Source organism: Triturus cristatus, chromosome 4_1 (assembly GCF_964204655.1).
Source record: "Triturus cristatus chromosome 4_1, aTriCri1.1, whole genome shotgun sequence".
In the NCBI taxonomy this organism is placed as follows: Eukaryota; Metazoa; Chordata; class Amphibia; order Caudata; family Salamandridae; genus Triturus; species Triturus cristatus.
The window spans coordinates 417,849,496-417,872,793 of record NC_140585.1 but is presented as its reverse complement, the minus strand read 5'-3'; the positions used below and the strand labels follow the sequence as shown (position 1 = coordinate 417,872,793).

At 52.1% G+C, this 23,298-nt stretch overlaps 1 protein-coding gene across 6 annotated transcripts in view; it reads right to left on the bottom strand.

The window, feature by feature from the left end:
* RIC8B (RIC8 guanine nucleotide exchange factor B) overlaps nucleotides 1-23,298 on the bottom strand; it is a 462,890-nt gene that overhangs the window by 23,131 nt on the left and 416,461 nt on the right. The window lies entirely within an intron of this gene.

Genomic DNA, 23,298 nt, shown 5'->3' with positions numbered 1-23,298 from the left:
CCCATCTCCAAATTTGTTGCACCAGTTGGGACAGTTGTAGAGAATGTGTCCCTCCTTGTTTCTGTATGTAATACATTGTGGTCATGTTGTCCGTGCGGATGAGGACAGTTTTGTTTTGTATATGCACTTGGAAGGATTTCAGTGCTAGGAACACCGCTAGAAGTTCTAGGTGATTGATGTGGAGCTGTTTTTGTTGAGTGGTCCACCTTCCCTGAGTGGTGTGTTGAAGGAGGTGGGCTCCCCACCCCGTGAGAGATGCGTCGGTGGTCAGCACAACTTGTGGGAGAGGCTCCAAGAACGGCCGCCCCAGGGCATCCTAGTCAGAGCCTCGCTACCATTTGAGGTGGACTCCACCATTGTTGATGATAGGGGGAGGTTTGTGGCGGTGGCGGGGCGGTGGGAAGGAAGAACTTTGGTTTTAGTTTCGGTTTATGTCCCGCCGGCCCTGCAGGCCTCCACGTTCACAGATCTGGGTAGGGCCCTGTTGGATCTCCCGGGGGGTATGCTTGTGGTGGGAGGTGATTTCAACGCTGTTGGCTCCGGCCTGCTGGATAGATACCCGCCCAGAGACACAGGGGGGGCTCAGAGGTGGCTCCCAGACTTCCTAAACACGCTTGGCCTGATAGACTGCTGGAGGCTCCGGCACCCCACACAGAGCCAATACACGTTCCACTCCGGGGCACATGGTAGTCTCTCCAGGATTGATTACCTACTCACTCTGGCTGCGCATGCCTCATTGGTCTCCGAGGCGAGGCACATGGCGCGTGGTATATCTGACCATTCGCCAGTGTGGATCCGGCTGGATCTAGGTCGGGAGGGAGGAGGAAGGGTGGCCCCTATCAACCCGTGGTATTTCCGAGACCCCAAGATGCGCAGCGCGCTGGTAAAGAAAGTAGATAATTTTTTCAAGGATAATCAGGGATCCGTGGACTCGGCAGTGTCGCTGTGGGAAGCATTTATGACCGTGCTCCGAGGGGAAGCCCTCTCCCTAGTAGTAGCTGCCAAGCGGCGGAGAGATGGCGAGGTTCTGCAGGTTGAGGAGGAGATCGCGGCTCTGGAGGGAGCGCTGGAGGAGGAGGTTACAGAGTCCTCACTGCATGAGCTTTGCTTGAAGCAAGCTGAGTATAAGGACCTGGTGACGAACGCCGCTAAGACCCTCAGTAGGGAGCAGCAGGGCCGATTGTATGATGTTGGTGACAAGGCAGGGAAACTCCTGGCTTGGCTGGACAAAAAAGAACGGGTCAATAGAGTTGTGCCAGAGTTGACGGGTGAGAGGGGAGAGGCGATTGTGGAACCTGAGAGGATTGTACAGTGTTTCTCGGACTATTTCAGTAGGGTTTATGCCTCAGTGTCGGATAGGCCGCCCGAGGACTCGTCTGACCTCCTCCGTGATATCGAGTTGCCCTGTCTCTCCGACATAGATAGGGACGATCTAGATGGTGACATAACGGTTGACGAGGTGGCGGGGGCTATCCGCGCGTTAAACTCGGGTAAGGCCTCGGGACCGAACGGTTTGCCGGTCGATTTGTACAAGCTATTTCCGGATAGGGTCGCCCCTCACCTGCGCGCCATGTTTATGGAGGCGCGGGGGAGTGGGACTCTCCCGTTGGACCAGCGACTGGCGACGATCGTGGTTATACACAAAGAGGGCAAACCCCGAGATAAGTGCGCCTCATATAGGCCTATCTCACTCCTTAACGCAGAGCCGAAAATTCTGGCTAAAATCCTGGCGACCCGATTGATTAGGGTACTCGGTGACTTGGTCCACCCGGATCAATCCGGCTTCATCCCGCACCGAAACACAGCGTTAAATCTTCGGCGCCTTCATGGTGTAATCGCCAGGGCGGACACACTGCGTGAACCAGCTATTGTGGCGTCTCTTGACGCCACAATGGCATTCGACACGGAGGAATGGGCATATTTGTGGGCCGTGCTGACCAAGTTCGGCTTTGGCCACGGTTTTGTGAGTTGGGTGAGGTTGCTGTATGAGGGGCCACTTGCGAGTGTGGTGGTGAATGGTCGGGCGTCGACTCCGTTTCAGCTTGGGAGGGGTACCCGGCAGGGTTGTCCCCTGTCGCCTTTGTTGTTCGCCCTCGCCCTTGAGCCGCTGGCTGCATGGATACGTTGGCACCCGGATATACGGGGCCTTAGATGGTCGCCTGAACACGAGGACCGTATTTCGCTCTATGCCGATGATATCCTGCTGTATCTTGCCTCACCCAAGAAATCACTTATAGTGGTCTGTGACGTACTCACATCTTTTGGTAGGAACTCGGGTCTTGTTATCAACTGGAGTAAATCATATTTGTATGTTCTTAGTGGCGAGGTTCCCCCGATCCCTAGAACATGTTCGATACAGGTCGCTCAGCAGGGCTTCGTGTATTTGGGGATCTTTATCTCCATGGACTCTGCTGTGCGATATGAGAAGAACCTGCTCCCCCCCCTGGCACGCCTGAGGCGGGATGTTGAAGGCTGGCGGAGGCTGCCGCTCTCTCTCGTTGGGCGTGCGGCCCTGTTCAAAATGATGTCGCTTCCCCGCTTCCTCTACGCACTGCAGAATACTTTGGACTGGGTTCCGGCCAAATACTTTCGGGAGGTCGAAGGCCTCCAACGAACGTTGCTTTGGGATGGGCGGCCGCGAATAGCTATTGCAAAGTTGACGCTTCCATGGTACGACGGGGGCATTGCGCTCCCAGACATCCGACGGTACTATTGGGCCACCCAGCTGAGTGCGATTAATCATGGGTTTTATGGCCCTGCTTTCAGCCCTGGGTATGCCATGGACAGGTGGTTGCTGCGTGGTGGTAACTATTACAGGGCGTTGTATTCGCGGTCCTTGGACTCGTCCCTCACGGGGCCCACTGCTGTGGCGGTGCGAGTGTGGAAGATGGCAACTGACTCGCTGGGCTGGAAGGATAGGCTCACCCTCGCTACCCCGCTATTTGAATCTGAGAGACTGGGTAGGCTTTGGCACACAAAAGGCTTTGACAAATGGGACTTGATCGGCATCTCCAGGGTCGGAGATGTCCTGATTAAGGGGAGGGTGAAGTCCTTTGAAGAGTTGCAGAAGGAGTACGAGCTGGGGCCATCTGAGTTTTTCCGCTATATTCAGGTGCGTCACGCCCTCCGATCAGTCCTCATAGAGGGTGAGAAGGTGCCTGAGTCCTCTCCTTTGGAGGACCGGGTCCTTGATGGCCATATGCCCGAGAGCACGATCTCGCTCATCTATAAGAAACTGATCACGTCCGGGCGGATATGCTACTGGGGTTGAGGGACCAGTGGGCTAGGGATGGCCTCGAGTTGGATGACGAGGATTGGCAGTCTGCTGTTTCCTCTCCTAAGGAGGTTGCCATCCCGTCGCGTCTGAGGCTGGTGCAGCTTAAAATATTGCATCGAGTGTATGTGACGGGGCCAAGGCTGGTTCACATGGGATTCTCGGAGGACGGCCTATGCAGGAGGGGTTGTGGTATGGTGGGTACTTTCCTGCATATCATTTGGGAATGTGGTGTCATCACGGAATTTTGGAGGAGAATCCATGCAGTGATGGGGGAGGTGACGGGCATTGCTATGCAGCCGGAAGCGCGGTGTTGTCTACTGAATGTCTGGGGGCCCACTGATCATAATGCGGCGCAGACCCAATGGGTGACTCTGGGCAACATGGTCGCTAAGAGAGATATCGCGCGATTGTGGGGCTCTGCGGGGTCCCCCACATTGACCGCGTGGAAAGAAAATATGGACTGGAGTATGTTAAGGGAAAAGACGGTCTATTGCGCTAGAGGCCGCCCCCGGAAGTGGCACGCCATATGGGGGCGGTGGAATCAATACAGGGGGGGAATATGTCTTGCCCCGGATCTGGAGCCTCCCGAGGAACAGCTTTCCTCCTAACCTTCTTTCCAGCTCAGTATGGTTTATGGATTTTTTGGCCTCTACAGTCCCTCTTCTTCCTCTTTACTTTGTACTGTAACTGTTAGATGAGTGGGGTCCGGCCTCCCCTGGGGGGCTCATCATGGGCTTTCAGTGTTCTTGCCTTGCTGGGGTTTGTTGTGCGTTTTTGTGTTTAATTAAAATTGAACCTTTGCACTTCTCCTTTCATGGTACTGGGGACGCATCTCTGTTTCTATATATCGATGCTGCCGAACCTCCGGGTTGTCGGCTGAATAGCTGTGTCCTGACTTTTGAAATAAAGGTTTTTAAAAAAAACAACAAAAAAAAAAAAAAAGAAGAACGGCCGCCCTTTGGACAGGTTGATGGTGTTCCACCACTTCAGTGAGCGAAGTGAGCGGCTGTCCACCAACACCAGATCGGTAAGTTGTCCGTGGGCCTGATTCCACTGTTGTGCTAGACATTCCTGTAAGGGACGCATTTGAAGGCGTGCGTAGGGTACTATGGAGATGCACGACGCCATCATGCCTAAGAGTTGCATGAACACTCTTGCGGGGAGAGAGTGTTGCGTTTGAAATTTTTTGATGGGACTTTGTATGTTGGCTATCCTGGCTATGCTGGGATAAGCTACGGCTTTGGCTGTGTCTATGGTGGCTCCCAGGTATTGTTGTACTTGGGAGGGTTGGAGTTGAGATTTTGGATAGTTGATGGTAAATCCCAAGTTGTGTAGGGTTTGAATAGTGCGGTGAGTGTGGAGAACGCATTTGTCTAGAGTATTGGCTTTTATGAGCCAATCGTCCAGATAGGGGAAGACATGGATTTCTTGTCTCCTGAGATATGCTGCCACAACTGCCAAGCATTTGGTGAACACCCTGGGTGCAGTTGTTACTCCGAATGGGAGAACTGTAAACTGATAGTGCTGACCGTCTACCACGAATCGTAGATACTTCCTGTGAGCGGCAAGCATAGGGATGTGAAAACATGCGTCCTTGAGGTCTAATGTGGCAAGGAAGTCTCCTTGTTGAAGTAATGGAAGGACCTGTTGGAGAGTGATCATGTGGAAATGATCCGATTGTCTGTACTGGTTTAGTAATCTGAGGTCCAGTATGGGTCTTAAGGTTTTGTCCTTTTTGGGAATGAGGAAGTATAGGGAATATACTCCTGTGCCCTGATGTTGTAGTGGAACAGGTTCTATTGCGTGTTTTTGAAGCAAAGACTGTATTTCTTGTTTGAGGAGCATGAGGTGGTGAGACGTCATGGGACGGTGCCTGGGTGGTACGTTTGGGGGTGGGTTTATGAGTTCGAGGCAGTAGCCGGATTGGATAATTTGTCTTACCCACCTGTCAGTAGTGATGGTATTCCAGACAGGTAGGAACTGTTGAAGTCTGCCCCCGACCGGAGTGGAATGGTCTGGGGGGAGTGGTGGCAAGTCACTGTTTGGTGGCTGTAGAGGTGCGGGTGTTGTTGTTGCCCTGTCCTCGGCCTTTAGTATTGTTTCCCCGATAACCTCCTCTAAAATATCCTCTGTTATGGGATGTTTGACCTGATGCTTTGAAGGTGGAAGAGTTGTCTGTTCCCACATTTTTGGAAGCTCCTCTATAAAAGGAGCGACGAAAGGAGCCTCTGGGTTGAGTAGAATGCAATGCTCCCATAGATTTGGCAGTCTTATTATCTTTCTTCATTTTTTCTAGGGCAGTGTCTACTGCAGGGCCGAATAGTTGCTCCTGATTAAACGGTTGAGCAAGAATGGTGGTTTGGACTTCCGGCTTGAAGCCGGAAATGCGCAGCCATGTGTGGAGTCTAAGCAATACGCTTGTGTTGACTGCCCTAGAGGCAGTGTCCGCTGCGTCTAATGCACATTTAATGGAGGCATTGGATATTAGTTTGCCCTCTTGGATGAGGTCAGTGGCCTGTGTTTTGAATGGTTCAGGCAGGTGTTGCAAGAGATCCTCTAGTTGATCATAATGGGCTCTATCATAACGAGCCAATAGGGCTTGTGTATTTGCGATACGCCAGTGGTTAGCAGCTTGAGCGGCAACCCTTTTCCCGGAAGCCTCCAGGAGTTTAGACTCTTTGTCTGGGGGTGGCGTGTCTCCGGTTGTTTGGGAGTTCGCCCGTTTTCTGGCATTTGATACGACTAGTGAGTCTAGGGGGAGTTGCGCCTTGATGTACGCAGGATCTTGTGGCGCCGGTCTATATTTTTTTTTAATTCTGGGGTTGAGAACCCTAGCCCTGACAGGGTCTTTAAAAACCTCATTGGCATGCTTTATCACTCCCTTAATCATGGGTAGAATGTGGACTGTTTTCTGGGACTGCTCAAAAGTGTCGAGTAGAAAATCCTCCTCAGGAGTATCGGTGTGCATGGTGACACCATGAAACGATGCTACTCTGTTTATAAGCTGACCGAACCCAAAATGGTCATCAGAAGGGGAGGGTTTTGAGGGGTATGGAGTGGGGTCAGGCATATCAGGCATAGGGTAAGTCCAGTCATCTACTGGTGCTGTGTCCGGGAGTGTAAAGGGATCAGTAGGATCAGTGGGATAAGTAAAGAAATCTGGGTCTCCCCCTCCCCCTAAATCATCATCATCCTGTGGAGGTGGTGTGTGAGAAGGAGAGGGTAGAGGTGAAGGCGGTGGGGGTGGGGGGGGGGATGGAATAGGAGGTAATGTAGGAGAGGAAGGACGTATGGGTGAAGTGGCACAGTCCTTCTTCTTTGGAGGTGCTGGAGGAGGTGTTGTGTCCAGCTTCCTTTTCTTGTAGGGCACCGCTGTGACATGTCCAGTTTTCGGATTTATGTAAATCCGTTTTTGCTTTGGATCAGGCCGAAAGAGTTCCTCCCTGTCCGAAGGCGGCTTTGGCGCCGACTTTTTTGTTTCTGATTTTGATTTTTGTTCTTTATGGACTTGTTTTGGCACCGAGGATGTTTTGGGTGCCGAAGAACTTTTCGGTTCCGGTGGATTTTTCGGTGCCGAAGGACCTTTCGGTGCCGACGAGCCTTTCGGTGTCGGTGGAGACCTCGGCACCGAAGAACGTTTCGGTGCCGGTGGAGATGTCGGTGCCGAGTGACGTTTCGGGGCCGATGGAGATTTCGGTCTCGGAGCCTGCTTCGGTGCCGAAGGTATTATAGGCACAATGACATGAGGTTTGCTCGAGCCCGAGCCACCTGCAGGCTTACTTTTCTTCGGAGCCGGGCCCGAGGGCGGGGCTTCTGAAGATGTTTTTGGATCGCGACTGGGCCCAGCTGGCAGAGTCTTGACCAATGTCTTTTTGGGTAGTGTTGGGGTAGGGGGACTGGTACTCACAGGCTGCCCCGGATCAGAATCGTCGGCCTCAGACACGATCTGGAGATCTTCGGAGTCATCGTCAGGGACATCCTGTGCAAAGATGTCTTCTGGTTCCGGAACCGGCTTGGCAATGATATGGAGTCGAGCTCTTCGGTCCCGGATAGTTTTCTTCAAACGGAATGCAGAGCAGGCTGGACAGCTGGATTCGTTGTGGTCTGGTGAAAGGCACAAATTACAGACCTCGTGGTGATCGCTATGAGGGAACTTTGCTCCACATTGGGGGCATTTTTTAAAAGGTGTCCTTTCCATCAGCCGCGTCCGGAGTCGGTCCGATATGGTTTTCGACGGCGAGTTTTCAAATTTTGAGAGTTCTAGTGATTGCTATAAGTTTTCTGCTGGAGCGGAACCCAATGGCGGAAAAAAACAATCTGAGGATGGAGTGGATGCCCATGCGCACTGTTGTCCAGGGGAGGAGTCACCAATCACGTGACCAAAGACTTCTTCCGAAGACAACAACAACCTGCAATCATCCGAGCCCAACACCAGATGGCGATCTTATCCTTAGTGTGTGATCTGCAGCTCATATGCCTCGAACAGTGGGTTCTAGTAGGAGTAGGCATGCCCGATTTAGATACAGCCCACCCTTTATGGAGTTTGGAAAATGCAACAAATAGTTGCTTAGTCTTTCCAAAAGGTTTTGTCGGTCTATGTAGGTCATTATAGCTCGCTTTCAGTCCACTCTGCAACCGAGTCAGGTTGTGGAAAGAAAACAGGAAGATCAAATCGACTGGTTCAGGTGGAACGTGGAGACTACCTTTGGAAGGAATTTGAGGTTGAAGCAGAGGACAACCCTTTCCCTGTGCACTTGAAATAATTACAGTGTTAATGCCTGGAGCTCACTAACATGCCTTAGTGAAATGATGGCAATAAGAAAAATCTTCTTACAGGAGAAACATTGGAGGGGCAGGAGTGGAGGGGCTCAAGGGGACAAGAAGTGGGATGTCTCTCGAGGCATTCCATGAAAACCTTAATAACTGGTATTCTGAAAAGGGAGATGTATTGCCTGCTCTAGAGATATGCTGCACTGCAGCCATGTGAAGGTGAATAGAAGTGAAGGCTAGGCCACACCTCTGCAACTGAAGTAGGTAGCAGACTATTCTGAACTCTGGGCACAAAGGGTTGATTTGTTTGGAATGACAATAATAGACAAAGTGTTTCCATTTGGCAGGGTAGTAGGCGTGTGTGGTAGGCCTCTGTGCTTCTTTCAGGATGCTAATGCATTCAGGTGGTAAATTAAGGTAATCGAAATTTAAGACCTCAGAAGCTGATATGGATTGAGCCATTTGAGGTCTGTATGTCTGATTTCTCTGTGGTTCTGCGTGAGCCTCTCGTGCAGAACCACAAAGAGTTCTAGCAGAGTCATGAACCAAGGCTTGCTGGCTCAAGTGGGGGCCACCAGGTTCAGGGTGAGAGATGCTTGCCGTAGCCTCCGAACCCCAAACGGTAGGAGGGAAAGAAACAGAAAAGTGCAGGCAAATATCCCTGACCAATTCATCCATATTGCGTTGACTATGGGTGTGGGAATGTTGAGGCAAAGCTTGGGAATTTGTCATTTTTGGCAGTGGCGAAGAGATCTATCTGTGGGAAGCCCCACCGTTGGAAGTACGGGAGGAGAACTTGCAGGTGGAGTTCCCACTCATGGACTTGTTGCTGCATCCTGCTGAGGGGGTCAACAAAGTTCTTGTCCACTCCCAGGAGTCACTCCACCAACAGGTGGATCTTGTGGCAAAGGGACCACCACCAACTGCTCTGGGCAAGCTGAGAGAGATGGGGAGATCAAGTACCACCCTGTTTCTGAAGGTAGTACATGGCTGTCATGTTGTCCGTCCAGATGAGGACAACCTTGTCTGTCACATGGGGCGGAAAAGCCTTCAGCGTTAGGCGGACTGCTAAAAGCTTCCAGTAGTCGATGTGGAAACCCCTATGTCTGGGTTTACCATTGGTCTTGGACAGTCTGGTTCTCCAAGTGCGCCATCCCAGCTCGTGTGGGAGGCATAATTTGTGACGGTCACCTGCAGAACCGGGTTGAGAAAACGCCACCCCTGCAACAGGTTTTTGGTGTTCCACCACTGCAGAAAGCGAGGAGTGCAGCGGCTGATCAACACTAGATCGTCCCAATGACCCTCCGCGCTAAGCACTCCTGCAATGGACGCATTTGTAACCTGGCGTGGGGGACTATAGCAACCCAGGAGGCCCTCAAGCTGAATAAGTGCATGACTGTCCTGCCCGTGACCGGTTGACCAGGTCGGAAAAGAGGAACTGGTGTCTGGAAGTACTGTATTTGGACAGGATTTGGGTAGGCCTTGACGATTTCAGACTCGAGGATCACCCCTATGTAGGATTGGATCTGGAGGATCGTACGCCCTAGCTCATGCAAAAGGCTTACTGTGACCAGTGTGTGTTTGTGTCACTGTAGTGGAGTGGCGCTCTTGATCAGCCTGGTATCCAGGTAGAGGAAGATATGGACACCCTGTCTGCGCAGGTGAGCGGCCACCACTGTGAGGCACTTGGTGAACACTCAAGGTGCGGTGCTGACCCCGAAGGGAAGCACCTTGAACTGGTAATGTTTTCAGCTGACCATAAACCTGAGATATCGGTGATGCACTTGGTGGATTGGTATGTGGAAGTTTGCGTCTTTCAGTTGGCCATGAAGCCTCCTAGCTGTAGCAGAGGAATAACATCCAGAAAAGTGACCATGTGAAAGTGCTCTGAAAAGATGTATTTGTTTAGGGGCCTGAAGCTAGAATAGGTCGGAGAGCTGTACTTCTTGAGAATCATGAAGTAAAGCAAACAGACTCCTGTGTCCTGCAGATGGTGTGGGGCGGGCACTATGGCCCCTTTGGGGAGAAGTGCTCTTCCCTGAGAAGACGTTGGTGGTCTGGGGAGAGTCTGTTTGTGCAAGTTGTGATGGTGGGAGGCGTGGAAGTAAGCTCCAGACAGTAACCATGTTGGGTAATGTATAACACCCATTCCTCCAGAGAGGTGTTGTGTGATCAGGGAGGCGTAAGAAGAGGCACATCAGGGCTTAGTGGTTGTGGGGAACCACCTTTGCCTCTACCTTTAGCATTACTGCCACAGTTGGACCCTCTAAAGCAGCCTCTAGGAGATGGTTGCTATGCCTGTGGGCGCTGGAAAGCTGTGGAGGCTTCGGGAAGGTGGCCTTCAAGCCTCCACAATAAGGTGTGCAGCAAAAGGACTCATGAGAAGCGGGGGTCTGCATGGCGCCCATAGCCTTTGCCGTCACCATATCTTTATCTATTCCAGCATTTGGTCAGCCTGTGACCTGAACAGGTGTTGTCCATTGAACAGCATGTTGAGCAGTTGTTTTAACACCGGAGATATGGAGCCAAGTGTGCCTATGGAGGAGCACACTTAAGTTGATCCCCCTGGCAGCGGTGTCGGTTTGTCAAGGGCATGACAAATGGTTGTGTTAGAGATAAGTTAGCCCTCAGATTCGATCTAATGCCCTATTCTTTTGTGCTCAACAAGGAGATATTGGACAAGCTCCTCCATTTCGTCCCAGTGGGCGTGGTGATAATGGAACAGCAAACCAATCAAATTGGGGATGCACCAATGATTAGCTGTCTGTGCTGCAACTCTTTTGCCTGCTGAATCAATTTGTTTACTCTCCTTATCCAGTGAAGGGGTGTCACCAGTGCCCTGAGAATTCACCCGCTTGCGATCAGTTTGTACCGCCAGGGAGTCAGGGGATAGTTATCCCCCAATCTAGATGGGTGTCAGTGGGGGACACCTTGTACTTCTTATCCTCCCAAGGAGTGATAACCCTTTGACTGGGTCCTAAAACAAGTCAGAGGCTGGACACAGCATGCCCTTCAGCAAAGGCAACTATTGGGTGGAGCGGTGGGTGGTGGAGGGTCTCGAAAGACAGTCCTCTTCTTTGGGGTTAACATGCATATCCCTCTTGTGTTACCAGACTCCTTGGCTACCAGCTTGCGGTAGGATGTGGAGTCATCAGGAGACTATAAGTCAAGATCAGTGTGCCCTGGAGGGTCCATGTCATATGAATCCCAGGCAGCGACATGTGGGGGGGGTATCTTGAGTATTCCTCGTGCTCCCCTTTATCGGAGTGTGGCGACCCCTGATGTGTATATGAGAGGGAGTCAGGTGGTAAGTCAGTCTGGGTATGGAGAATGCTGTGGTTTTAATGGAGAAGGAGGGAGTGGTAGTGGCTCAATGTTTGGCATAGAGCTGGTGGCCTTGTCTGACTTCTTCCTGTGTTTTGCTGGAAGAGGGATGTCGAGGACTTACTTCCTTGAAGCTCAGCTGGCGTTTGGGGGCTTGTGGAGCAGTCAACAGTGGGCGGTTGAGAATCCAGTCCGTGTGGAACAAGATTCTGTTGCTGAACGTCGATCTTGTCCTGGAGCTTCTGCAGGATCGCTTCGACTGTGGTTGGTTCGGAGGGCTTTGGAGCTAGAATCTTTCGGACTGGTGCCGATTTTGGTTTTGATGCCGTGGGTTTCCGGCTCCTACAGCGAGGTCGGTGCTGAGGCTGGAGCAGGTGGCGCCGACTTGGATGGTTTCTTCAGCGACTAACCAAGGCTACCCATTGCCTCCAACAGGGAGGATCAGTGCCTACCATGGCCCGAAGGGAGTGGTGGCCCAGAAGCCGAGCTCTGTGGGTACAGAGCTGTTGGAAGTCCCTTTGCAGAGGGCTGCTCGACATGCAAGTGGTGTCGAGGGGGATAGAGGGGATAGCTGTGCTCGCAACCACTTGTACCGGAAAAATGTCCTGGAACTCCAAGTCAGAGCCACAGTTTGGGTCAGGAAAACTACCTTGTCTGCGTCCAATGGCTGAGCATGTTGTTCCCTATTGAGGTCCAGGTTACCAAAGAGGTCTGATGTGTCGTTTTTGCTCCTAGACAACATTACGAGGTGATATGCACTACGGTCGAAGGGTTTTCTTTAAGTAACTACAGACTTGATGAAGGTCGGTCCAGGGGTACTTCGTGTGGGAGCAAGGACAGCATCTGAAGGGCATCCGTTCAATCATAGTCGAGGCATATTTGAGAAGACAGAGGAGATGAGATGAGAGAGGCCCTGATGTGGGGATGAGAACGACCAAAAGAGTAGCTCGAGACAAGGGACGCAAACGTCTACCCGATTCGGTGGTAGTAGTAGGAACACGAATGGAAATAATACCAATGGAGGGAAAGGAACCCACGAAGGCCGAGAAAAGCACCGGGACGGTGTCGATCCAGAGCATGGGCGCACATGTCCAAACTCGACGTTCGAAAAAAAGAAAAAAAAATCCAAAAATGGAATCATTGACCATGCGCATTACCAGCAAGAGGCTCAAAAGACTTCTGAGAAAAACAACTTGCAAACATCCAGGCCCGACACTAGATGGCAGGAGTATGCACAGCATATGTATCTACAGCCGCACATGCCTCAAAAGACTGTTACCATATATAAGGGCCCAAAGTATGCATTCGGAGAGATGCATGATTTTGTGCTCCTTTGGATGCAATGGGATTTCCTATCCTCTGCTGGAATGCCTATAGGGCAGAACCCTTTAACTACCTTGTATTTACCAGAGAAGGTGGCAGTGGTCAAGAACATAACACACAAGCTCTCTCATGATGTTTCAAGGGCCAATGTCCTAGCCACTGCAGCTGCTAAGAATGCTGCATTGTCTAAAACTGCTGATGTTGCTATTTATCTTATAGGAAGCAATCTATTACCTGGACCAACTTTAGAGGATTTATCCCAACTGCAGGAGGAAGCTTCTGAAAATGAATAACAGTTCTGGCTCAAGCAACAATGTAAGAATGTAAGAGATACCCTAAGAGGGTATGGAGCGACAGGACCGGGTGTGTGATCACACCAAAATGTCAACTCCCCAACCTTGATAGGTTGCATCATGGAGCAACACATCTAGGTAGGGAAGGCATGTGTGTGTGTGTGTGTGTATGTATGCATGTATATATATATATATATATATATATATATATATATATATATATATATATATATATATGTATGTATGTACATGTACAACTAAACAGTGAAGATGTGCTCGGAAAACTACAAAACCTATTATTAGATATCATTTTTCCTCTCCTACTGACTTGATTGCTTTTTTGAAATCTCCACCAAATTAATTTATTTGCTATAAATTGTTTAAATTCATGAAATCTGTTTTATTTATGTTTTAAAAAAGATTTTTAAAAACGTGTTGTATAAGGTTTTTATAAAGAGTGATGGAACAATGTATTTTATCTAAATTGTTTATCTCGTAAGAGATCTAAACCAATAAAAAGATGTTGGTTTGATTTTGTTCGGAAACAGATAAAATGGTCCGATGCATTGGTATTAGCATTATGGTTCGAGAGAGCCGTTCCTTCCCAAAAGACAAAATTGAAACCATGCAAAATCATGGGTCGACTGATTATGCTTCTCTTCAATCCCCCGCCTTCACTGCCAAGCTGAATTTACAGTTAAATAATGATGCAGTCTTACAATATTGCAGAAAACCTATGCAATGTATTTACACATTCCATTCTTAGGTGCAAGCAACCTTACCTGAGTGTTTGACCGAGTTTTACCATTCTCTTCAGCCCAGGGACTAAGTCTACATTTGTATGTACCAGAAGAATACTGCGATATAGCCTTAATTGCACGGACCCTATCAAATCCCGTTCATCATAAACACATATGTTAAATGTGGAGGTCTTGTGACTTGGATCTAGTCTTCCAACTGCAAATTAGTTAGTCCTCCTAGAGGCAATGGTGCTTCTGCGGTTGGTTCAGGATCTGTGCCTGTGTATTCTACTGAAGCTGTTCCTGCTGTAGCCCCGTCGCCTGCCTGTGGGCCAAGTTCTGCACGTTCATCTTCTATGCCTGTTCCACCACTGCCACGTGATATTGCACGTGCAGCCTTTCATCAGTACTACCTCCTTCGGAGGTGAATGACCTCATCCTTCTGGATACCAGATTCCACGATAAGTCTGGCCTTTGAGCTCCATTGCTGCTTTGAGCATCTGGTTAGCGCTGAGATACATTCTAGCTGCATAATGGGAAATTATCCCAAGTCTGATCTTTCATGAACCTTCCCCTGAGTGGAGCCACCGCTCTGCCTAGAACGGATACTCCTATTTTTTTGTTCAAATCTGTTTTATTGAGTTTTTAACAGAGACATACAGAATAAAAAATTCTTTTTTTTTAAAAACGTACTTTCCCAGTGTTCACGCATGTTGCCTCATGTCAATCAGCTAATCGTGTTTTCATTACACGTCAGCTGAGCCCTTCAACATTCACGGCTTATTCGTCGCTCTGAATCGATTACATACACAACTTACAGCTCCCTACATTAGTGCGATGTTTCATAGGTCGGTGCGCGGTTAGGCGCGACAGTCCCCTAGGTACAGTCTTTCAGTTATTTCAACGTGGGTTGCAATACAAACAGTTTGGAATCATGACAATTATAAACAGCTAACCAACTCAACATAGACCGATGTGAGCACCCTATTTACCCCTTCCCCCCGCCCCTTCCCCCACCTCCCTTACCATGCATCACAGTATTTCAAATTGACTGTTATTTACTGGCAATAGCGACCACCGTTGTCTTCACAGATAGCTACACAAATAAACTCTCACGTGCTAACATCACGGGTGCACACGTTGAGAGGTTCTTGTATCTTCCCTCTGTCTCCGTCTTCCCCTTCAATCTAACCCCCTGATCACTCTTCCCCTGCGCTCTGCAGTGCCCGGATCAAGACCTCCCACTGGGCAGCTATGGGTTCTTTACGCAACCCCAACGTCTCCTCCCTCCCGATGGCCGCTCCCTCTGCTCTAGCCCACGCGAGCAGTGAATTTCGCCATGCCAGCGCGTGAGGCGGGTCCTGCGCCTTCCATCTCTTGGTGAGCAGTCTCTTAGCTACTATCATACCCAGGTCTATAAACCGGGACACTACCTTCGTGGCCGGAGTTCTGCGGAACAGGTGTAACAGATATACGGTCCACTCAAACGGTAGGGCACTGCCAGTGCACGCATGTAGTAACCTGCTGATTGTATGCCAGTACGTATGAAGTCGGCTACAGCTCCATAACATATGAACTATACCCACCCCCAACTCGGCGCATCTGGGACACCCCGCATCCGTACGGTGGAAATACATGTTGACTGCCTCTGGTGTGAGGTACGCCCTATGTATAGTGAACAGCTGGATCTGCCTGAACCTCATATTTCTGGGTATGCGCACTGGGCTCCCCAACACTCGCTCCCATTCCTTATCCTCCAGTGGCCTACCTATGTCAGCTTCCCACTTATGTCTGAGAGATTCCAGCGCTATCGCTGCATGGGTGCGCAGCGACGCAGCGAACCAGCGGATCAGATGCCTACCACGTCCCAGAACGTGTAGGTATTGTATGGTGAGGTGCTGAGGAGGCTCCGTGGACACGTCCCCCCATTTCGTTGTCAGGGATGCAACAAGTGAGCGATGCAGAAGGAACTGTCCTGGGGGCAATCCCTCCTCCTCCATGATCATATGACCGAAGGGCACCGTCACGGTACAGATCTCCCAGGGTGCATACATCAGTATCCCGCCAGTCCGTGAGCATGCGGGTGGTGAGTGTCCCCACCCCGCTTGGGGATCCCTCCAGCGGTAACGCCGGCGCATATGGGGTTAGAGCTCTGGTAAGAAATAGACTTCTGCGGTAACATCTATACGCCACGCTCAGAAGAAGCGGCTCTGGCGTCGCTCGCCTGGCCGTCGGGTGAAAAAGCCCCAGGAGTCGCTCCAGTGAGTAAGGGGGTAGTGTTGAGGCCGTGTCCTCTCGGCCTCTATCCGCAAACCAGCGAGCAACCCATTGTAACTGAGCGGCTAGGTAGTAGTGCTCGAAGCAGGGTGCCGCAAGTCCCCCCTGGTCAGTCGGAAGGTACAATTTTGCTAGTGACAGCCTATGCCGGCTATTCCCCCAGATGAAGTCCCGAAGCGTTCTGGAGAACATGGCAAAAAATGCCGCAGAGACATACAATGGCAGGTTAGAAAAATAATACAGGAGTCTGGGCAGAACCACCATTTTAGATAATGCCACCCTGCCCGTGACCGTAAGTGGTAATGTGCCCCAGAACCGCATCTGCGACTTAATGGCTGTGAGAGCCCTGCCCAGATTTCCATCAAAAAGGTCAGACGGTTGGCGATATATCTGTACCCCCAGGTATCGAAAAGTGTCCCCTTTCCACATCACCCTTTCCCCATTGAGAGTGTAGCCCGGGTCCTGCCGTCCCTCCCTGAACGCATAAAGACAGGACTTGTTGGCATTTACCCGCAACCCTGACACAGCAGCGAAGTCCTGCAATATGTGGTCCAGCTGTGCTGGGATATTTTCGACATCCCTCACATATACTAGCAGATCATCTGCATACAATGACACTTGATGAACTGCGTCTCCCAATGGGATGCCGCCTCCCATCAATGTGCGCAGTGCCACCGCCAGGGGCTCAATCGCCAGCGCGAACAGGAGCGGCGATAGCGGGCACCCCTGTCTAGTGCCCCTGCAGACAGGCACGGTCTCCGACAAGTACGGACCCACGCGTACCCGAACCGAGGGATTCTTGTACAACAGGCCAACCATCTGCAAAAAGTCCAACCCCAGATTATATCGCTGCAACAATGTTGACAAGTACCCCCATTCCAAACTATCAAAGGCCTTTTCCAGGTCCAACATTAAGCAACCTGCCCTAGGCCACTCATGGATGCTGTCCGTCGCCACCCTGAAAAATCTCCGCAGGTTCAATGACGTGGATCTCTTGGGAACAAACCCATTTTGATCCCTGTGGACCAGCGTTGCGACCACTGGCGCCAAACGGTCCGCTAGAGTTTTAGCCAGTATTTTATAATCTGCGTTGAGGAGCGCCAGCGGTCGGTAAGATCCCAAGGCCATTGGGTCTCGGCCAGGCTTCAACAGGGATACCAGATACGCCTCACGCATCGAGGGGGGTAGCGTATTTTCTTCCATCGCTACAGCGAAGAGAGCGTGCAATTGAGGCACTAGGGTCTCCCGGTAAGCTTTGTAAAATTCGGCCGGCAGGCCATCCAGTCCCGGCGTCTTCCCTGACGCCATGGACGCAATTGCCTCCCCTATCTCCTCCAGAGTGAGGGGCCGGTTAAGTTCCTCCTGTTGGGCAGCTGAGGTTGTGGGCAGCTGGAGCCGTTCAAGAAATGCCGCTACCTCGAGGTTCGCACCACTAATCCCGGACTGGTAAAGCCCTGCATAATGCTCTACCATGACCCTATGAATCTCCCGTTGTGTGCACACCATTTCTCCCTCGCGTGTACGCATGGCAGCAATCAGGGCTCGGGAATCGTCTTGTCTTAGCAACCAAGCAAGTAGGCGGCCCGCCCTGTCTGCTGTGGCATGTGTGCGGGCTGTGTGGGCTGCTTAATTATGGCAACGTAAACGCTCCAGGAGCGCCACATGCCGCGTCCGCAGCTCCTCCAGGTAACCGGAGTGGCTGCCCCCACCCTCGCCCTCGCGTTCATGCTGCAACAGCTGGGATTCAAGGCAGGCAAGGTCCTTCGATAACTGCCTCCGTATATTCCACGTGGCCCCCAAGCAATGTCCTCCGAGCGTTGTTTTGAGGGCGTCCCATTCCACCAGTGCATTACTCGCAGTGCCCTCATTAAGCTCAAAGTATGCCAGTATGGCTGTTCCCAATGAGGAGCGGAATTCGGGATCCTCCAGCGCAGCTGGTTGGAGGCGCCATGTAGGGATAGGGGGGCGTTCCGCGTCCCATCGGAGCTGTATCCGCAGGGGGTTATGATCGGAGTGTGTTCGTCCCAAGTATTCCGAACACTCCACCAACGGCAGGAGGGAACGAGATCCCAACACCCTGTCCAGTCGGACATGCAGGTCGTGTGTTGCGGAGTAGTAAGAGTAAATACGGTCCTCTGGATGTAGGACCCGCCACATATCCGATAATGCCCAGTACGAGAGCCAGTCCACAAGCGCCTGCGCATTGGACATCACCGACGTGGCACGAAGGGGGGGAAAGGATCTATCTTTATGTACATCCAGTACTGAGTTGAAATCGCCACCCAGCAGCCAGGGAAGGCCAGTGTACGGGGTGATCACCAACGAGAGTTTAGTCAGGAATGACGGCTGATCGGTGTTTGGCGCATAGATCGAGGCCAACAGTATGTGTTGACCATTGAGTGTTCCCCGGACCAGTGTGTATCTACCCTCCGGGTCCACTACCACCTCTGAGCTGACGAACGGGACCCCCGCCCTCACCCATATGAGCGTGCCCCTGGCATGAGCGGAATAGACCGTACCATACACCCGTCCATGCCAGCGCCTGCGCAGCCTCTCCAGCTCAGGCCTCGTCATATGCGTTTCCTGTAACATGGCGATTCCAATCGAGTGTCTGTGGAGGTAGGCGTATACTAAATATCTACGTGCGGGCGTGTGCATACCGCGGATATTCCACGTGATTTTATTAACGTGCGTCATTGCTAAAGCGTGCAAGTTGGCGGAAGGTCGGGGGCAGGGCGTGTACTAGTGAGGGTCGGGTTCGCCCGAGCCTAAATGTACCGGTCTGTCGTAACCATAATAACTTATGAACTATAATCAATATAACCTTGGGGGCGAACGTTACTCGTCCGTTCGTCCAAACTTTGCAACCATGCATAGGTAGGAACTAGGTCAGCGCGTAGCCTAATGGGGTATGCGTGTATCCAAACCTCTGCTATGGCCATCCCTGTCTTACCACTCGCATGCGGCGCGCCGCGCAAAGCACCTTTGGCAGGACCCATTAGATCGGCGGCACTCCATTACCACCACAAGCCCTCTACGCATGCATGTGCGCCCACCACCCTAGGCCCCAGTGAGGACTGCAGACTCATATGCAACCTGCCATGCGTGTCAGTCGGACAAATGCACACACATAGTGACCCCGCTATATCCCCCCCGCTTATTTAGCAACCCCTCATGGCCCACAGTGCAGTACTTGCGTGTGTGAACGAACGCACTGTCCATTACAGCAGCGGCGTCATCCTAGGATCTCATCTGCCGTTTGCGGAGTGACTACTGGCATGTGCAGCTCCTCAGAGCATTCAGATGACGGGGTTGACAGTCCGCTCGACACTCCAGTACGTTGTGCGGGATAGTCCAGGCGAGCCAGAGCACTCGGGGAGCCAAGAATCGTGACCGCGTCCAACACGTTCTGGCGCTCCAGTTGTATCCTCTCCGGGCTGGGGGCCACCTGCCTGGGCGCTGCCTCTCGAGGCGCCTTCCGCCTCCGACGACGCCCACCTCCTCTGCCCGGAGTCATGTTGTCAGCCGGATCCCGTGGCCTCGACCCCGTCCATAGACCCGATTCTTCCAGCCAGTCCCATGCTTCTGCCGGCGTGTCGAAGAAGTGGGTTTTCCCTTTCGCAGCCACGCGCAGCCGGGCCGGGAACAGCAGCGAGTATGGCAGGTCCAGCTCGCGAAGTTGCCGCTTCACCGCCATGTAGTTGGTTCTACGGCGCTGCACCAGGGCGGTATAGTCCGGGAAAAGCATGATGCGGCTGCCATTGACCGACAGATTGTCGAGCTTCCGGGTTTCCCGCAACACCGCATCCCAGTCCCGGTAGTTGAGGAGTTTGAACAGAAATGGGCGCGGGTGCGCACCTGGCTTAGGTCTTTGGGCGGGCACCCGGTGAGCCCTCTCCACCGCGAATTGCTGTGAGTGTCCCTTGCGGTAAGAGGCCACGCAGCCAGCGCTCGACATACTGTTCAGGGTGTCTCCCTTCTTCCCCTTCCGGCAAGCCCACTACTCGAACGTTGTTGCGGCGTGATCGCCCTTCAGCATCTTCCGCCCTGTCCTCAAGGGCATGTATCCGTTCCATCATGTCCTGTAATGCGGCGGCGTGGCTGTGAGTGACCAGCTGGAGATCTTTAAGCACCTGCCCTTGCGCAGATACCGTCTCGGATAATTTGCGGTGATCCGCGTGCAGGAGTGTGAAGTCTGACGTGACTTTATCGATCCGGGCTTCCAGAGAGGTCCTGGTGTGCTCCAGCGCCGTCCCTAGCTTCTCCACCGCAGCGAGGACCGTGTCCATTTTGGCAGCGAGTGCCATGGTCGCACCCACTTCACTCGACTCTCTAGATTGTGCGGGGTCCGAGCCTCCATCGCGCACCTGTCCCTGCTGCGTCTTGGCCCGCATACAGCCCATCACGAGCTGCTGCGCCGTGGGCATTCACATCCAGTGTCCAACGTAGAGTGGGGGAAGAACTGTTAGCCACTTGTGACAGCAGCCGACTCCCAACCACCCGTCACCTCCGGAGCGCAGGTCGTGGTTCCAGGTCCAGGCCGCGCGCCACACGACGCAGGGCGGCAAGTGCGGGTCCGGGCACCTCCCTTGGGTTCAGCACTCTCAGCATGCAGCAGGGGTCGGGCGTGCGGCCGTGGCAAAGGGGATACTTCTCCCAGGTGCACTGCTGGGTGCCCTTCGCATCCAGGAGTTCCCGTGGCTCACCAAGGCTGCCGCTCTCCCATGCAACCAGCACCGCCCAGCCTTCACCTCGTGCCTTCGGATGAGCCGCCTCTTCCTCCTACCTCCTCTTTGGTGAGGGAGAGTATCAGCTGGGTGTCGTCGGCATAGGAGATGATGTTGATGTTGTGTTTGCGTGCGATGGTGGCGAGGGGGCTCATGTAGATATTGAAGAGGGTTGGGCTGAGCGAGGAGCCTTGGGGTACGCCGCAGATGATCTCGGTGGCCTCTGAGCGGAAGGGAGTATGTGGTATTCATGTCTGGTATTCATATACCATTTATGTTTCTTCTTTGTTAATGTTTCAAAGATTTTTGATCTTTTTTGGCACACTGTTTCCACAACCAGTTTCTGTAGTGGCTTTGCGTTCTGGCGTGGAAGGTTTCACAGACGAGGGGACTTATTTGGCTCCACTGTCGTCATGATCGTAGTTGACGTCATCACGGAGCCGCACAACGCGCTAGGTGCTACTGAAAATTTTCCGGATCCAGACTGGCGCGTGGGTAGAATTCAAAGTTAAGGAATCTGCGGTTAGACTGTGTCTATCCGATATAGTGAAGGTAAGTAACTTTTACATTAACCCCTTCCATGCTGCGCAGATTCCGCCGCTGTGCTGACGGAATCTTGCGCGGGCGTGGTCATGACGGAACGGTTCCGTCATGAGCACAGCTCAACCGTGGCTCATGACGGAACCGTTCCGTCATGAGCACCGAAGGGGTTAAACACAGTCCCAATTTATCTTTAATTAGACCTGAAGTTCCCCCGCACACCATGTCGCTGCGCCCACGCCTTGTCGGTGCCGGCCTCCACAGGCACCCCACGGTACCCCCCGGGCTGTCTGTCCTTCCAATTCTGCCACGGATACCTCCTACGGGCCCATCTCACTGGTATCCGCTCCTCAGGGTACAAGTGCCAGGAGGGACGACTGTGCAGCCTCGCCGGTCCCCTCAGTGCACAGGGACCCACCTCAACTCAGGCCCTGCTCGCCTCTACCACAGCCTCCTCGGCGCTGCACCCCCATACCGATCGTCTTGCACCATCGCGAGTGGAGGGCTCTACTACCCCTCCAGGGCTGTCCTTGTTTCCCTCGCTGCGGGGCCAGCGCTTCAGGCCGCAGATCCCCAGTAGACTTGCGGGTCCTCTTGGGCCTCCCGCTTCCGCCTGGTGAACGGGCCCTTCGCTCGAGGCGTCCAGGGGGCTGCAAGCGGCGTCCTCACGGGAACCGCAACATCAGGCGCTCGCTCATCCGTACCGCTCGCCCCAGCGCGGTGACAGTTGTACAGAGTTCACCTCGCCCCGGTCCGCACTCACCAAGACCGCCCGCGTGGGCTCCTCCGATAGCGGGCGGGGAAGCACAGGGCACGTCTGCAGGGCGTCTGCAGTAGCAACTGCCGCGGCGGCTCCGGAGACCGCCGCCCGATAGGTGTCGCCGTCCCTTCACCTCGCACAGGCCGCGATCTTCCCTTCAAATATCGACGTCTCCGCTGCCTTGAAAGCCGCGAAGACAGGAGTCTCCCGGCCGTCGCTTCTCTTCCGCTGCTTGCCGCAACCGATTTTTTGCATCAACGGCACACTCCAAGGATAATTGCTCGGATATCTAGGGATTACTGGCCGGAGCACTACGGACTCGCGTCCGCCATGTCGTCTGGCTAGCCACGCCCCCCCTAGAACGGATACTCCTATGTGCTGTTGCTGGAAAAGTACACACCAAAAATTCTTCCTCCTGCTGGATTTGTAAGCACATGCCTGTTGATGTGGAGGATAGCATTACTTTGATTGGAGTACCCATCACTTATAACAGTACTTGCCTTCACCTTTTCCATTAAGGGCACAGCCTGCCAGAGTGTACAGACATAACCCATCTTCCTTACCAGGTCTTGAAATGTTTAGCAATCTTTTGAGCGGCAATCTAAGAGACATGATTCGTCTTGCAGTGACTGAGGAAGAATGTATTTGTGTGCATCAAGAAGCAAATGACTCTGGTGTTCTTGTTGGACATAGCAAATTTGATTTAACAGTGGAGAACATTCCTTTCAAGTCACCTCCCTTTGAGTCCCTTCTTGCCCATAGACTGTTTCACAAGCATCACGCGCAAGATATATATATTTTATTTGCGGGGCACATGCCTACGTTTGGCTGCTCTTGGATTAGATTGTGACCTATTATTCAGGAAACATTGTTCGTGTTACGAGATAATTTGATGATCATCATATAGAATGAAGAACGGATAGACTGGCGGTTTCAATTACTTCTAGGTTATTTTCTGTTTTAATTCACATGCATGCAAAGCCTGTTGCTTTACATGAAATAAGAAAACATGTAGATAGTTTAGAAATAGCTAATTCAGAACAGTTGTATGCCCGTGCCAAAATGCGGATTCAAAATAGAATGGCATTAGATTATCTCTTAGAGGCAAAAGGGGAGCTGTGCAGTTGTAGGGATTGAGGGGTCTATTGAAAACTACATGTTGCAGTTAATTTAATAGTACTACAATAGTACTACTAAACTGCTCCAAAATGCTATTCACAAACTTATGAATGTAAATTTCTACCTCCGTCATTCCTATCCTTTCTAT